This window comes from Rhinopithecus roxellana, chromosome 12, assembly GCF_007565055.1.
Source record: "Rhinopithecus roxellana isolate Shanxi Qingling chromosome 12, ASM756505v1, whole genome shotgun sequence".
NCBI lineage: Eukaryota > Metazoa > Chordata > Mammalia > Primates > Cercopithecidae > Rhinopithecus > Rhinopithecus roxellana.
Genome location: NC_044560.1, coordinates 74,722,808 through 74,739,140, shown reverse-complemented (window position 1 = coordinate 74,739,140; position 16,333 = coordinate 74,722,808). Strand labels below are relative to the sequence as shown.

Here is a 16,333-nt window from a genome sequence, read left to right as displayed (position 1 = left end):
GTAATCCCAGAACTTTGGGAGGCCGAGGCGGGTGGATCACCTGAGGTCAGGAGTTTGAGAACAGTCTGGCCAACATGATGGTTGTACTAAAAATACAAAAAATTAGCCAGGCATGGTGGCGGGTGCCTGTAATCCCAGCTACTTGGGAGGCTGAGGCAAGAGAATCACTTGAACCCGGGAGGCGGAGGGAGGCAGAGGTTGCAGTTAGCAGAGATCGCCCCACTGCACACTCCAGCCTGGTCAACAAGAGTGAAACTCCATCTCAAGTAAAAAAGAAGAGAGAAAGAGAGAGAGAGAAAGAAAGAGTGAAAGAGAGAGAGAAAGAGAGGAGGGAGGGAGGGAGGAAGGAAGGAAGGAAGGAAGGAAGGAAGGAAGGAAGGAAGGAAGGAAGGAAGGAAGGAAGGAAGGAAGGAAGGAAGGAAGGAAGGAAGGACGGACGGACTTTGGGAGACCGAAGTGGGCAAATCACTTGAGGCCAGGAGCTCGAGACCGGCATGGCCAACATGGCGAAACCCCGTCTCTACTAAAAATATATAAATTGGCTGGGCGTGGTGGTGTACACCTGTAATCCCAACTACTCAGGAGGCTGAAGCAGGGGAATCACTTAAACCTGGGAGGCAGAATTTGCAGTGAGCCCAGATGTTGCCACTGTACTCTAGCCTGGGCGACAGAGCAGGACTCCATCTAAAAAAAATAAAATAAAACAAAATAAAAATAAAAAGCCTGGGCATGGTAGCTCACGCCTGTAATTCCGGCAGTTTGGGAGGCTGAGGTGGGCGGATCACAAGGTCGGGAAATCGAGACTAGTCTGGTCAATATGGTGAAACCCTGTCTCTACTAAAAATGCAAAAATTAGCCAGGCATGGTGGCAGGTGACTTTAATCCCAAGCTACTCAGGAGGCTGAGGCAGGAGAATCACTAAAATCTGGGAGGCGGAGGTTGCAGTGAGCCAAGATCGCACCACTACACTCCAGCCTGGGCAACAGAGTGAGACTCTGTCTTAAAACAAAACAGAACAAAGGAATGATAGGGCTACATGAAAAGAAAACTCCATGTCTTCAAATCTCTCCACAGTCTTGACCTTTAATGTTTAGACCTGAAGAAAATAGATTAAAGTCAAACTTTTTTTTTTTTTTTTGAGATGGAGTCTCGCTCTGTGCCCAGGCTGGAGTGCAGTGGCGTGATCTCGGCTGACTGCAAGCTCTGCCTCCCGGGTTCACCCCATTCTCCTGCCTCAACCTCCCAAGTAGCTGGGACTATAGGCGCCCGCCACCACGCCCGACTAATTTTTTGTATTTTTTTTTTTTAGTAGAGACGGGATTTCACCGTGTTAGCCAGGATGGTCTCAATCTCCTGACCTTGTGGTCCGCCCGCCTCAGCCTCCCAAAGTGCTGGGATGACAGGCGTGAGCCACCATGCCTGGCTAAAGACAAACTTACCTTGCTATTTGGCATTGTCCCTAATTTTCAGGCTGTGGTCGTCTGTTTTCTCCTGTGGTGCGGGGGCTGTGTGAGTATAAGGACCAATTACATGCATGCATGTCTACATGTATTTCTGCATTACTGAACATTCTGTTGCAAGTCATACTACTTAAAATCCAGGGAAAAAAGTCAATACCTTTTGGGTGCCCACTATTAGACTGTAACTAGTAATCAACCTGTCCTTGAATACTGGAATCTTATCTGCACTGAGTGCATGTATTAGTTAGCTATTGCAGCATAATAAACCATCCAAAACTTATTAGCTCAAAATTGGAATGGTCAGCAATTTAGGCTGGGCTGTGGGGCCATTCTTCTGGTCTCAGTAGAGTTCCTTCAGACATGTATAATCAGCTACTTGAGGACTAGGCAGCTGTGCTTATGGTGGTGAGCTTCTGCTTCTGGGGATGTCAACAGGAGCACCTTGCTTCTCCTCCTCATAGTATCTTATCCTCCAGCAGGCTAACATGGGTTTTATTCAGGGAGATGGCAGCATTTCAAAATAAAAACAAAAACATTCAAATGGCTGGGCTGAGACTCAGGATCAACTCAGTCCAACTCCAAAGCTCATGCACCTCCACAGATCAAACTATTGACTGTCACAGATCATTGAAATCCTGGAGAAAGACACTTTTACAATAGAAGCCAGATTTCTTTTAGATTTGTGCCCATATAACACATGGGAATAATCCTCTCAAGAAACTGCTGAGGCACACAGTGGCTTACACCTGTAATCCTACCACTTTAAGAGGCTGAAATGAAAAAATTACTTGAGTTTAAGAGTTCAAGTGCAGCCTGGGCTGCTGAGACCAGCTCAGTGGTGAAGACCCTAGTCCAGCGGCGCAAGAGAAATTAAAGACATACACACAGAAATACAGAGCATGTGGACTGGGAAATCAGGGGTCTCACAGCCTTCAGAGCTGAGAGCCTCAAACAGAGATTTACACACATATTTATTGACAGCAAGCCAGTGATAAGCATTGTTTCTATAGATTATAGATTAACTGAAAATATTCCTTACGGGAAATAAAGGGATGGGTCAAAATAAAGGGATGAGTTGGGCTAGTTATCTGCAGCAGGAGCATGTCCTTAAGGCACAAATCGCTCATGCTATTGTTTGTGGTTTAAGAATGCCTTTAAGCGGTTTTCCACCCTGGATGGGCCATGTGTTCCTTGCCCTCATTCTGGTAAACCCACAACCTTGCAGCGTGGGCATCATGGACATCACGAACATGTCACAGTGCTGCAGAGATTTTGCTTAGGGCCAGTTTTGGGGCCAGTTTATGGTCAGATTTGGGGGCCTGTTCCCCAACACTGGGCAGCATAGTATTATCTGGTGAACATGAACATAAAATTTAAAAATTAGCCAGGCATGATATTGCATGCCTGTAGTCCCAGCTGCTCAGGTGGTTGAGGCAGGAGGATTGCTTGAGCCTGGAAGGTTAAGGCAACAGTGAGCAATGATTGGTCACGCCACTACATTACGGCTAGTGTGACAGAATAAGACACTGTAAAAGCAAAACAAAACAAAAACCTACAGAAGCATTTTAACCGAGCATGGAATAATTTAAGAAAATAGCTGAAGGGTGAGCTTAGAAAATCAAAGGCCAGGCCAGGTGTGGTAGTTCATGCCTGTAATCCCAGCATTTTGGGAAGCCAAGGCGGGCAGATCATCTGAGATTAGGAGTTTAAGACCAGCCTCGTCCACATGGTGAAACCCCCTTTCTACAAAAATACAAAAGTTATCCAGGCATGATGGCAGGTGCCTGTAATCCCGGCTACTTGGAGGCTAAGGCAGAAGAATCGCTTGAACCTGGGAGGTGGAGATTGCAATGAGCCAAGATGGTGCCATTGCATTCCAGCCCAGGCAATGGACCAAGACTCCACCTCAAAAAAGAAAAAAAGAAAAAAGAAAGAAAGAAAATCAAAGCTCCAAAACACATGATTTACTTTTGATCATAGAAAAAATTTGAAAACTTTTAAAAGAAAAAAACTTTAGAGAAATTAAATTTAACAGAGTTTAATTGAGCAAAGTGTAATTTGCAAATTGGGTAGCCTGTGAATCCAGAGTAGGGTCAGAGAGACTCCAGCATAGCCACATAGTGGTAAAAGATTTATGGACAGAAAAAGCAAAACAACATTCAGACAATGGAAGTAAGGTACAGAAACAGCTAGATTGTTATAGTTTGAGATTTGCCTTATTTGAACATGGTTTCAACAGTTGTTATTGGCCAAAACACAGTGGTTAGTATAAGAATAGGTACAGTCTACTTATATGTTCAGTTTGTTTTCAGTTTAGTATTTCAGAAAAATACCTATGGACCAAAATTAAATGTCAAAGTGTGCAGCTTGAGGGTAAAATTAATTCAACAATTTCTTTCTTTTTGTTGTCTTCTCAATTTTGATAGACCAAAATTTTAGACATTGATATCACTCTGTAACCATCAAAAATGTACTTATTTAGTGTCAAATCCTACTGTGAAATAGCAGAACTATGAGATTTGTAAAGTGGAAACTCAAAATTCAAAACACATATATAGACCAACGGAACAGAAGAGAAGCCTCAGAAATAACACCACACATCTACAACCATCTGATCTGTGACAAACCTGATACGAGCAATGGGAAAAGGATACTCTATTTAATAAATGGTGTTGGAGGCTGGGCGCAGTGGTTCATGCCTGTAATCTGAGCACTTTGGGAGGCCAAGGCAGGCAGATCACCTGAGGTCAGGAGTTCGAGACCAGCCTGACCAACATGGAGAAACTCCATGTCTACTAAAAGTACAAAAATAGCCAGGCGTGGTGGCACATGCCTGTAATCCCAGCTACTCAGGAGGCTGAGGCAGGAGAATCACCTGAAACTGGGAGGCAGAGTTTGCAGTGAGTCGAGATCATGCCATTGCACTCCAGCCTGGGCAACAAGAGTGAAACTCCATCTGAAAAATAAATAAATAAATAAATAAATAAATAAATAAATAAATAAATAAATAAATATAAATAAACGGTGTTAGAAAAGCTGACTAGCCATATGCAGAAAACTGAAACTGGTTCCCTTCCTTACACCTTATACAAAAATTAGCTCAAGATGGATTATAGAATTAAATGTAAGACTTAAAACCATAAAAATCCTAGAAGAAAACCTAGGCAATACCATTCAGGACACAGGTATGAGCAAATACTTCATTTGAAACACCAAATGAATGTTTGAAACACTTCTTTTGAAACACCAAAAGCAATGGCCACAAAAGTCGAAATTGACAAATGGGATCTAATTAAACTAAAGAGCTTCTGCACAGCAAAAGAAACTCTCATCAGAGTGAGTGAACAGGAAACCTACAGAATGGGAAAAAATTTTGCAATCTGTCCATCTGACAAAGGGCAAATATCTAGAATCTGCAAATAATTTAAACAAATTTAGAAGAAAAAAACAACCCCATCAAAAAGTGGACAAAGGATATGAATAGCCACTTGTCAAAACAAGACATTTATGCAGCCAACAAACTTATGAAAAAATGCTCATCATCACTGCTCATTAGAGAAATGCAAATCAAAACCACAGTAAGATACCATGTCACACCAGTTAGAATGGTGATCATTAAAAAGTTAGGAAACAACAGACGCTGGAGTGGATACGGAGAAATAGGAATGCTTTTACACTGTTGGTGGGAGTGTAAATTAATTCAAACATTGTGGAAGACAGTGTGGCAATTCCTCAAGAATCTAGAACTAGAGGCGGGGCGTGGTGGCTCACGCTTATAATCCCAGCACTTTGGGAGGCCAAGGCGGGTGGATCACGAGATCAGGAGATGGAGACCATCCTGGCAAATTCGAATACAAAAAAATTTAGCTGGGCTTGGTGGCGGGCACCTGTAGTCCCAGCTGCTCGGGAGGCTGAGGCAGGAGAATGGCATGAGCCCGGGAGGCAGAGGTTGCAGTGAGCTGAGATTGTGCCACTGCACTCCAGCCTGGGTGACAGAGCGAGACTCTGTCTCAAAAAAAAAAAAAAAAAAAAAAAAAAAGAAACTAGAACTAGAAATACCATTTGACCAAGCAATCCCATTACTGGGTATATACCCAAAGGATTATAAATCACTTTACTATAAATGCATATGTATGTTTATTACAGCACTATCACAATAGCAAAGACTTGGAACCAACTCAAATGTCCATCAATGATAGACTGGATGAAGAAAATTTGGTACATACACTCATGGAATACTATGCAGCCATAAAAAAGGATGAGTTCATGTCCTTTGCAGGGACATGGATGAAGCTGGAAACCATTATTCTCAGTAAACACAAGAACAGGAAACCAAACACCACATGTTCTCACTCATAAGTGGGAGTTGAACAATGAGAACACATGGACGCAGGGAGGGGAACATCACACAACAAGGGCCTGCTGAGGGGAAGGGAGCTAGGGGAGGAATAGCATTAGGATAAATACCTAATGTGGGGGAGGGGTTGATGGGTACAGCAAACCACCATGGCACGTGTATACCTATATAACAAAACTGAACATTCTGCACATGTACCCCAGAACTTAAAGTATAATTTTTTAAAAAATCACTAATTTTTTAAATTAGTGATTTTAATTTTTAATAGAAAAAACACCACTAATAATCTTTCCATAGAAAATGAAATATTTTGGTATAAATTAAACAAAATATATATTAGACTTTTGTGCTGAAAATTACAAAATGCTGATGAAAGAAAGAAAATAATACTGAAATAATTGAAGATATATGGTTTCTTGATTGATTGAAAGACTCAACATAGTAAGTATGTTAGTTCTCATCGGAGTGATTTATATAGGTTTATTGGCATTCCTGTCAAAATCCCAATGAGGTGTTTTAGTCCTAAATAACCTTATTGAAAAATTTGAATAAACAGGCAAAGGAACTAGACATATCTGAAAAAATGTTAAAAGAAAGTATAGTATGAGGACTCATCGTATGGTGTAAGCCAGTGTGAAGGCTTATAACAGGTCACCCCTCACCTGAGGCTTTGCTTTCCACAGTTTCAGTTACCTAAGTTTGACTGCAGTTCAAAACTATTAAATGGGAAATTCCAGAAATAAAAAATTCGTAAGTTTTAAATTGGATGCTATTCTGAGTAGTATGGTGACATTTTGCACAGTCCTATGCCATCACTCCAGGGACATGAATCAACCTGTGTCCAGCACACCCAAGCTGTATATGCTACCCACCTGCTACTCACTTAGTAGCTGTCTTGGCTATCAGATCCACTGTCATGGTTTTGCAGTGCTTGTGTTCAAGTATCCTTTGTTTTACTTAATGATGGCCCTAAAGTGCAAGTGTAGTGATGCTGGCATATTGTTATAATTTTTCTGTTTTCTGATGAGTTATTGCTGTTAATCTGTTACCATGCCTATTTCATAAATTAAACTTTATCATATTTATATGTATATATACACACACACATGCAGTATTTACAGGGCTCAATATTATCCAAGGTTTCAGGCATCCACTGTGGGTCTTGGAATGCAGCTCCTTTGGATAAGGGTGGACTACTGTATAAAGTTGCAATAAGAGAACAGTGTGGCCGGGCGCAGTGGCTCAAGCCTGTAGTCCCAGCACTTTGGGAGGCCGAGACGGGAGGATCACGAGGTCAGGAGATCGAGACCATCCTGGCTAACACAGTGAAACCCCGTCTCTACTAAAAACTACAAAAAACTAGCCGGGCAAGGTGGCGGCGCCTGTAGTCCCAGCTACCCAGGAGGCTGAGGCAGGAGAATGGCGTGAACCCGGGAGGCAGAGCTTGCAGTGAGCTGAGATCCGGCCACAGTACTCCAGCCTGGGTGACAGAGAGAGACTCCGTCTCAAAAAAAAAAAAAAAAAAAAAAAAAAAAAAAGAACAGTGTGGAGGTCTGTCCCACAGACCCTGACCCAACAACGGATGAAAAAAGTACACTGACACACAGATATTCTGCTTTGCCAGTCCAGCTGAGCATTGGGGCCACTTAGTAGCAGCCACAGCCTCACTCAGCAGACTTGCATTTATTCAGTAAATATTAATTGACAAAGGTCGTGAGTAAACACTAGAGGGTAATTGACATTGTGGACTCCGGAGTAGAAAGCAATTAAGCACCTGCGGTAAAACAAAGGTTAGTCTTAAGACCACATGAGTAAACAAGTTAGTTAGATAAACTACTCTACATTCATTTGTATTTACACCTTGAGCTCTCTGGCTCCTGCAGAGAGACTCTGGCTGCCTTCAGCCAGATTTATTACTGAAGCTTATGCAAACTCTCAGGCCTTCCAACAAGGTTTGTGACTATTATAACTAATTTTTTTTCCCACCAGCCTGACTGAACCCCCACAGAACAGGGTATTAATGAAATATACACATTGATGGAATCCACACATAGAAAAAAGGAAAAAGAATGGAAAATCTAGACATTGACTCAGAAATATGCTGTTATAGACTGTATGTTTGTGTCTCCCCCAAATTTACATGTTGGAGCCTGTGTCCTCAATATGGTGGTGTTTGGAGATGGCGCCTTTTGGAGGTAGTTAGGGTTAGATTAGTTCATGAGAGTTGGGCTCTTAAGATGAGATTAATGCCTTATAGGAAAAGGAAATGAGAGCTTGCCCTCTCCACATGCATGTACAGAGGAAAGGCCACGTGAACACGCAGTGGCCATCTGCAAGATGGAAAGAGGCCCTCCCTTGGACCTCGCCATGCTGGTATCCTGATACCAGACTCTCAGCCCCCAGACCTGTGAGAAAATAACTGTTGTTTAAGCCACACAGTGTGTGGTATTTTATTATGGTAACTAGAACTAAGACATATGCCAAATGGATTGCTGATAAAAAATGCAGAAGAAATTCTATGCAGGGCCAGGCTTGGTGGTTCACACCTGTAATCCCAGCATTTGGGGAGGCTGAGGTGCGCACATAGCTTGAGATCATGGCGAAACGCCATCTCTACTAAAAAACACAAAAAATTAGCTGGGTGTGGTGGTGTGTGCCTATGGTCCCAGCTACTCGGGAGGCTGAGGTGGGAGGATCACTTGAACACAGGAGGTGGAGGTTACAGTGAGCCAAGATCATGCCACTGCCCTCCAGCCTGAGCGACAGAGTGAGACTCCGAATCAAAAAAAAAAACAAACCTCTCAAACTCTCCTTCGTCCACCGCTGCCGCCTCCTTCTTCTGCCGCTCCTGGTGCTGCTTGTGTGCTCATTTGGTGCGGACGTGGTACCTCTTTTGTGAAGCTGCAGCTGAGGAGACTCAGGCGCTCGCCATGGCCGATGAAAAGCCCAAGGAAGGAGTCAAGACTGAGAACAACGATCATATTCATTTGAAGGTGGCGGGGCAGGATGGTTCTGTGGTGCAGTTTAAGATTAAGAGGCATACACCACTCATAATGAAAGCCTGATGTGAACGACAGGGATTGTCAATGAGGCAGATCAGATTCCGATTCGAGGGGCAACCAATCAATGAAACAGACACACCTGCACAGTTGGAAATGGAGGATGAAGATATAATTGATGTGTTCCAACAGCAGACGGGAGGTGTCTACTGAAAAGGGAACCTGCTTCTTTACTCCAGAACTCTGTTCTTTAAAGACCAAGATTACATTTTCTTTTTTTTTTTTTTTTTTTTTTTTATTATACTTTAAGTTCTAGGGTACATGTGCATAATGTGCAGGTTTGTTACATATGTATACTTATGCCATGTTGGTGTGCTGCACCCATCAACTCGTCAGCACCCATCAATTCATCATTTATATCTTGTATAACTCCCCAATGCAAGCCCTCCCTCCTCCCCCCTCCCCCCTCCCCATGATAGGCCCCTGTGCGTGATGTTCCCCTTCCCGAGTCCAAGTGATCTCATTGTTCAGTTCCCACCTATGAGTGAGAACATGCGGTGTTTGGTTTTCTGTTCTTGTGATAGTTTGCTAAGAATGATGGTTTCCAGCTGCATCCATGTCCCTACAAAGGACGCAAACTCATCCTTTTTTATGGCTGCATAGTATTCCATGGTGTATATGTGCCACATTTTCTCAATCCAGTCTGTCACAGATGGACATTTGGGTTGATTCCAAGTCTTTGCTATTGTGAATAGTGCCGCAATAAACATACATGTACATGTGTCTTTGTAGTAGAATAATTTATAATCCTTTGGGTATATACCCAGTAATGGGATGGCTGGGTCATATGGTGCATCTAGTTCTAGATCCTTGAGGAATTGCCATACTGTTTTCCATAATGGTTGAACTAGCTTACAATCCCACCAACAGTGTAAAAGTGTTCCTATTTCTCCACATCCTCTCCAACACCTGTTGTTTCCTGACTTCTTAATGATTGCCATTCTAACTGGTGTGAGATGGTATCTCATTGTGGTTTTGATTTGCATTTCTCTGATGGCGAGTGATGATGAGCATTTTTTCATGTGTCTGTTGGCTGTATGAATATCTTCTTTTGAGAAATGTCTGTTCATATCCTTTCCCCACTTTTTGATGGGGTTGTTTGTTTTTTTCTCGTATATTTGTTTGAGTTCTTTGTAGATTCTGGATATTAGCCCTTTGTCAGATGAGTAGGTTGCAAAAATTTTCTCCCATTCTGTAGGTTGCCTGTTCACTCTGATGGTAGTTTCTTTTGCTGTGCAAAAGCTCTTTAGTTTAATTAGATCCCATTTGTCAATTTTTGCTTTTGCTGCCGTTGCTTTTGGTGTTTTAGACATGAAGTCCTTACCCATGCCTATGTCCTGAATGGTACTACCTAGATTTTCTTCTAGGGTTTTTATGGTATTAGGTCTAACATTTAAGTCTCTAATCCATCTTGAATTAATCTTCGTATAAGGGGTAAGGAAAGGATCCAGTTTCAGCTTTCTACTTATGGCTAGCCAATTTTCCCAGCACCATTTATTAAATAGGGAATCCTTTCCCCATTTCTTGTTTCTCTCAGGTTTGTCAAAGATCAGATGGCTGTAGATGTGTGGTATTATTTCTGAGGACTCTGTTCTGTTCCATTGATCTATATCTCTGTTTTGGTACCAGTACCATGCTGTTTTGGTGACTGTAGCCTTGTAGTATAGTTTGAAGTCAGGTAGCGTGACGCCTCCAGCTTTGTCCTTTTGACTTAGGATTGTCTTGGCAATGCGGGCTCTTTTTTGGTTCCATATGAACTTTAAAGCAGTTTTTTCCAATTCTGTGAAGAAACTCATTGGTAGCTTGATGGGGATGGCATTGAATCTATAAATAACCTTGGGGAGTATGGCCATTTTCACGATATTGATTCTTCCTATCCATGAGCATGGTATGTTCTTCCATTTGTTTGTGTCCTCTTTTATTTCACTGAGCAGTGGTTTGTAGTTCTCCTTGAAGAGGTCCTTTACATCCCTTGTAAGCTGGATTCCTAGATATTTTATTCTCTTTGAAGCAATTGTGAATGGAAGTTCATTCCTGATTTGGCTCTCTGCTTGTCTGTTACTGGTGTATAAGAATGCTTGTGATTTTTGCACATTAATTTTGTATCCTGAGACTTTGCTGAAGTTGCTTATCAGCTTAAGGAGATTTTGGGCTGAGACGATGGGGTTTTCTAAATATACAATCATGTCATCTGCAAACAGGGACAATTTGACTTCTTCTTTTCCTAACTGGATACCCTTGATTTCTTTCTCTTGCCTGATTGCCCTAGCCAGAACTTCCAACACTATGTTGAATAGGAGTGGTGAGAGAGGGCATCCCTGTCTTGTGCCAGTTTTCAAAGGGAATTTTTCCAGTTTTTGCCCATTCAGTATGATATTAGCTGTGGGTTTGTCATAAATAGCTCTTATTATTTTGAGGTACGTTCCATCAATACCGAATTTATTGAGCGTTTTTAGCATGAAGGGCTGTTGAATTTTGTCAAAAGCCTTTTCTGCATCTATTGAGACAATCATGTGGTTCTTGTCTTTGGTTCTGTTTATATGCTGGATTACATTTATTGATTTGCGAATGTTGAACCAGCCTTGCATCCCAGGGATGAAGCCCACTTGATCATGGTGGATAAGCTTTTTGATGTGCTGCTGAATCCGGTTTGCCAGTATTTTATTGAGAATTTTTGCATCAATGTTCATCAGGGATATTGGTCTAAAATTCTCTTTTTTTGTTGTGTCTCTGCCAGGCTTTGGTATCAGGATGATGTTGGCCTCATAAAATGAGTTAGGGAGGATTCCCTCTTTTTCTATTGATTGGAATAGTTTCAGAAGGAATGGTACCAGCTCCTCCTTGTACGTCTGGTAGAATTCAGCTGTGAATCCATCTGGTCCTGGACTTTTTTTGGTGGGTAGGCTATTAATTGTTGCCTCAATTTCAGAGCCTACTATTGGTCTATTCAGGGATTCAACTTCTTCCTGGTTTAGCCTTGGGAGAGTGTAAGTGTCCAGGAAATTATCCATTTCTTCTAGATTTTCTAGTTGATTTGCGTAGAGGCGTTTATAGTATTCTCTGATGGTAGTTTGTATTTCTGTGGCGTCAGTGGTGATATCCCCTTTATCATTTTTTATTGCATCTATTTGATTCCTCTCTCTTTTCTTCTTTATTAGCCTTGTTAGCGGTCTGTCAATTTTGTTGATCTTTTCAAAAAACCAACTCCTGGATTCATTGATTTTTTGGAGGGTTTTTTGTGTCTCTATCTCCTTCAGTTCGGCTCTGATCTTAGTTATTTCTTGCCTTCTGCTAGCTTTTGAATGTGTTTGCTCTTGCCTCTCTAGTTCTTTTAATTGTGATGTTAGAGTGTCAATTTTAGATCTTTCCTGCTTTCTCTTGTGGGCATTTAGTGCTATAAATTTCCCTCTACACACTGCTTTAAATGTGTCCCAGAGATTCTGGTATGTTGTATCTTTGTTCTCATTGGTTTCAAAGAACATCTTTATTTCCGCTTTCATTTCGTTATGTACCCAGTAGTCATTCAGGAGCAGGTTGTTCAGTTTCCATGTAGTTGAGCGGTTTTGATTGAGTTCCTTAGTCCTGAGTTCTAGTTTGATTGCACTGTGGTCTGAGAGACAGTTTGTTATAATTTCTGTTCTTTTACATTTGCTGAGGAGTGCTTTACTTCCAATTATGTGGTCAATTTTGGAATAAGTGCGATGTGGTGCTGAGAAGAATGTATATTCTGTTGATTTGGGGTGGAGAGTTCTATAGATGTCTATTAGGTCCGCTTGGTGCAGAGATGAGTTCAATTCCTGGATATCCTTGTTAACTTTCTGTCTCGTTGATCTGTCTAATGTTGACAGCGGAGTGTTGAAGTCTCCCATTATTATTGTATGGGAGTCTAAGTCTCTTTGTAAGTCTCTAAGGACTTGCTTTATGAATCTGGGTGCTCCTGTATTGGGTGCATATATATTTAGGAGAGTTAGCTCTTCCTGTTGAATTGATCCCTTTACCATTATGTAATGGCCTTCTTTGTCTCTTTTGATCTTTGATGGTTTAAAGTCTGTTTTATCAGAGACAAGGATTGCAACCCCTGCTTTTTTTTGTTCTCCATTTGCTTGGTAGATCTTCCTCCATCCCTTTATTTTGAGCCTATGTATGTCTCTGCATGTGAGATGGGTCTCCTGAATACAGCAGACTGATGGGTCTTGACTCTTTATCCAGTTTGCCAGTCTGTGTCTTTTAATTGGAGCATTTAGTCCATTAACATTTAAGGTTAATATTGTTATGTGTGAACTTGATCCTGCCATTATGATATTAACTGGTTATTTTGCTCGTTAGTCGATGCAGTTTCTTCCTAGCCTCGATGGTCTTTACATTTTGGCATGTTTTTGTGATGGCTGGTACCGGTTGTTCGTTTCCATGTTTAGGGCTTCCTTCAGGGTCTCTTGTAAGGCAGGCCTGGTGGTGACAAAATCTCTAAGCATTTGCTTATCTGTAAAGGATTTTATTTCTCCTTCACTTATGAAACTTAGTTTGGCTGGATATGAAATTCTAGGTTTAAAATTCTTTTCTTTAAGAACGTTGAATATTGGCCCCCACTCTCTTCTGGCTTGTAGAGTTTCTGCCGAGAGATCTGCTGTTATTCTGATGGGCTTCCCTTTGTGGGTTACCCGACCTTTCTCTCTGGCTGCCCTTAAGATTTTTTCCTTCATTTCAACTTTGGTGAATCTGGCAATGATGTGTCTTGGAGTTGCTCTTCTGGAGGAGTATCTTTGTGGCGTTCTCTGTATTTCCTGAATTTGAATGTTGTCCTGCCCTACTAGGTTGGGAAGTTCTCCTGGATGATATCCTGAAGAGTGTTTTCCAACTTGGTTCCATTTTCCCCCTCACTTTCAGGCACCCCAATCAGACGTAGATTTGGTCTTTTTACGTAATCCCATACTTCTTGCAGGCTTTGCTCATTTCTTTTTCTTCTTTTTTCTTTTGGTTTCTCTTCTCGCTTCATTTCATTCATTTGATCTTCAATCGCTGATACTCTTTCTTCCAGTTGATCGAGTCGGTTACTGAAGCTTGTGCATTTGTCACGTATTTCTCGTGTCATGGTTTTCATCTCTGTCATTTCGTTTATGATCTTCTCTGCATTAATCAGTCTAGCTGTCAATTCTTCCACTCTTTTTTCAAGATTTTTAGTTTCTTTGCGCTGGGTACGTAATTCCTCCTTTAGCTCTGATAAGTTTGATGGACTGAAGCCTTCTTCTCTCCTCTCGTCCAAGTCATTCTCTGACCAGCTTTGATCCGTTGCTGGCGATGGGCTGCGCTCCTTCGCAGGGGGAGATGCGCTCTTATTTTTTGAATTTCCAGCTTTTCTGCCCTGCTTCTTCCCCATCTTTGTGGTTTTATCTGTCTCTGGTCTTTGATGGTGGTGACGTACTGATGGGGTTTTGGTATAGGTGTCCTTCCTGTTTGATAGTTTTCCTTCTGACAGAAGGACTGTCTGTTGGTCTGTTGGAGATTGCTTGAGGTCCACTCCAGACCCTGTTTGCCTGGGTAACAGCAGCAGAGGTTGTCGAAGATAGAATATTGCTGAACAGCGAGTGTACCTGTCTGATTCTTCCTTTGGAAGTTTCCTCTCAGGGGTGTACTCCACCCTGTGAGGTGTGGGGTGTCAGACTGCCCCTAGTGGGGGATTTCTCCCAGCTAGGCTACTCAGGGGTCAGAGACACACCTGAGCAGGCAGTCTGTCCGTTCTCAGATCTCAACCTCCGCGTTGGGAGATCCACGGCTCTCCCCAAAGCTGTCAGACAGAGTCGTTCGCGTCTGCACCGGCTCCCGCTACTTCCCCTGTTGGTCTTCAGCTGTGTGCTGTCCCCAGAGGTGGAGACTACAGAGACAGGCAGGCTTCCTTGAGCTGCTGTGAGCTCCACCCAGTTCGAGCTTCCCAGCGGCTTTGTTTACCTACTTAAGCCTCAGCAATGGCGGGCGCCCCTCCCCCAGCCTCGCTGCTGCCTTGCGGATAGATCGCGGCAGACTGCTGTGTTAGCAGTGAGGGAGGCTTCGTGGGCATGGGACTCTCCCGGCCAGGATTGGGATATATTCTCCTGGTGTGCCTGTATGCTTACAGCGCAGTATTGGGGTGGGAGTTACCCAATTTTCCAGGTGTTGTGTGTCTCAGTTCCCCTGGCTAGGAAAACGGATCCCCTTCCCCCTTGCGCTTCCAGGTGAGGCGATGCCTCGCCCTGCTTCAGCTCTCGCTGGTCAGGCTTCAGCAGCTGACCAGCACCGATTGTCCGGCACTCCCTAGTGAGACGACCCCAGTACCTCAGTTGAAAATGCAGAAATCACCGGTCTTCTGTGTCGCTTGCGCTGGGAGTTGGAGACTGGAGCTGTTCCTATTCGGCCATCTTGCTCCGCCCCCCCAAGATTACATTTTCAATTAGAGAACTGCAATTTGGTTCCACCACATCCTGACTACTACCGTATAGTTTTCTCTATTCTTTCATTTCCCCCTTCCCCATTCCTTTATTGTACATAAAGTAATTGGTATATGTGCACAAGCATATTGCATTTTTTTTAACTAAACAGCCAATGGTATGTTTTGATTGACATCATGTGGAGATGGGATGTGGAAAAATACTGATTCTGTGAAAATACCCCCTTTCTCCATTAGTGGCATGCTCATTCAGCTCTTATCTTTATATTCCAGTAAGTTATTTTGCTCTCACTGTTTTAACAAAAACACAACAACATAAAAATCCTTGCATACCTTTTTCAGTTGAGGAATTTTACTGTTTTTCATTTATCATTGTAAAGCCAAGGATAATTTTTTAACTTTTTTGTGCGTAGCTGTTACATGTAGGGCAATCTGTCTTTAAGTAGGGATAAAGTACTCTAAAACAAAAAAGAATCCTAGATAGTTTTCCCTTCAAGTCAAGCATCTTGTTGTTTAAACAAACTTCTTGTTTAAAATGAAAAAAAAAAGAAATTAATTGCAGGAATTCAACAAATTATGCTGAAACATTTTGACAATATCTTTTTTTCTACTGTGGTAAAATACACATAACATGAAATTTACTATTTTAACCGCTTTTATGTGTGCAATTCAGTGGCATTAATTGCACTCACAATGTTGTGCAACCATCTTCACTTTCTATTTCCAAAACGTTTTCATAACTCCAAACAGAAAGTCTAAAACCATTAAGCAATAACTATTCATTTCCCCCTCTCACCAGCCTGTGGTAACCTCTGATCTACTTTTTCTCTATGAATATGACTTTTGTAAGTATTTCACGTCAGTAGCATTATGACAATATTTGCTCTTTTGTGTCTACCTTGTTTTACTTAGCATAGTGCTTTCAAGTTTCACCTATATGTAGGAAGTGTCAGAACTTTTTCTTTCCTGACTGAATAATATTTCACTGTAGTGTGTACTGTATTTTGTTTATTCATTCATCTGTTCATGTATATCTTTT

The 16,333-nt window shown here is 42.0% G+C and overlaps 1 pseudogene; it reads left to right on the top strand.

Annotated features, from left to right (window-relative positions):
* Positions 1-8,747: 8,747 nt before the first annotated feature.
* On the top strand, positions 8,748-15,405 carry LOC104676521 (annotated as a pseudogene).
* Positions 15,406-16,333: the final 928 nt, after the last annotated feature.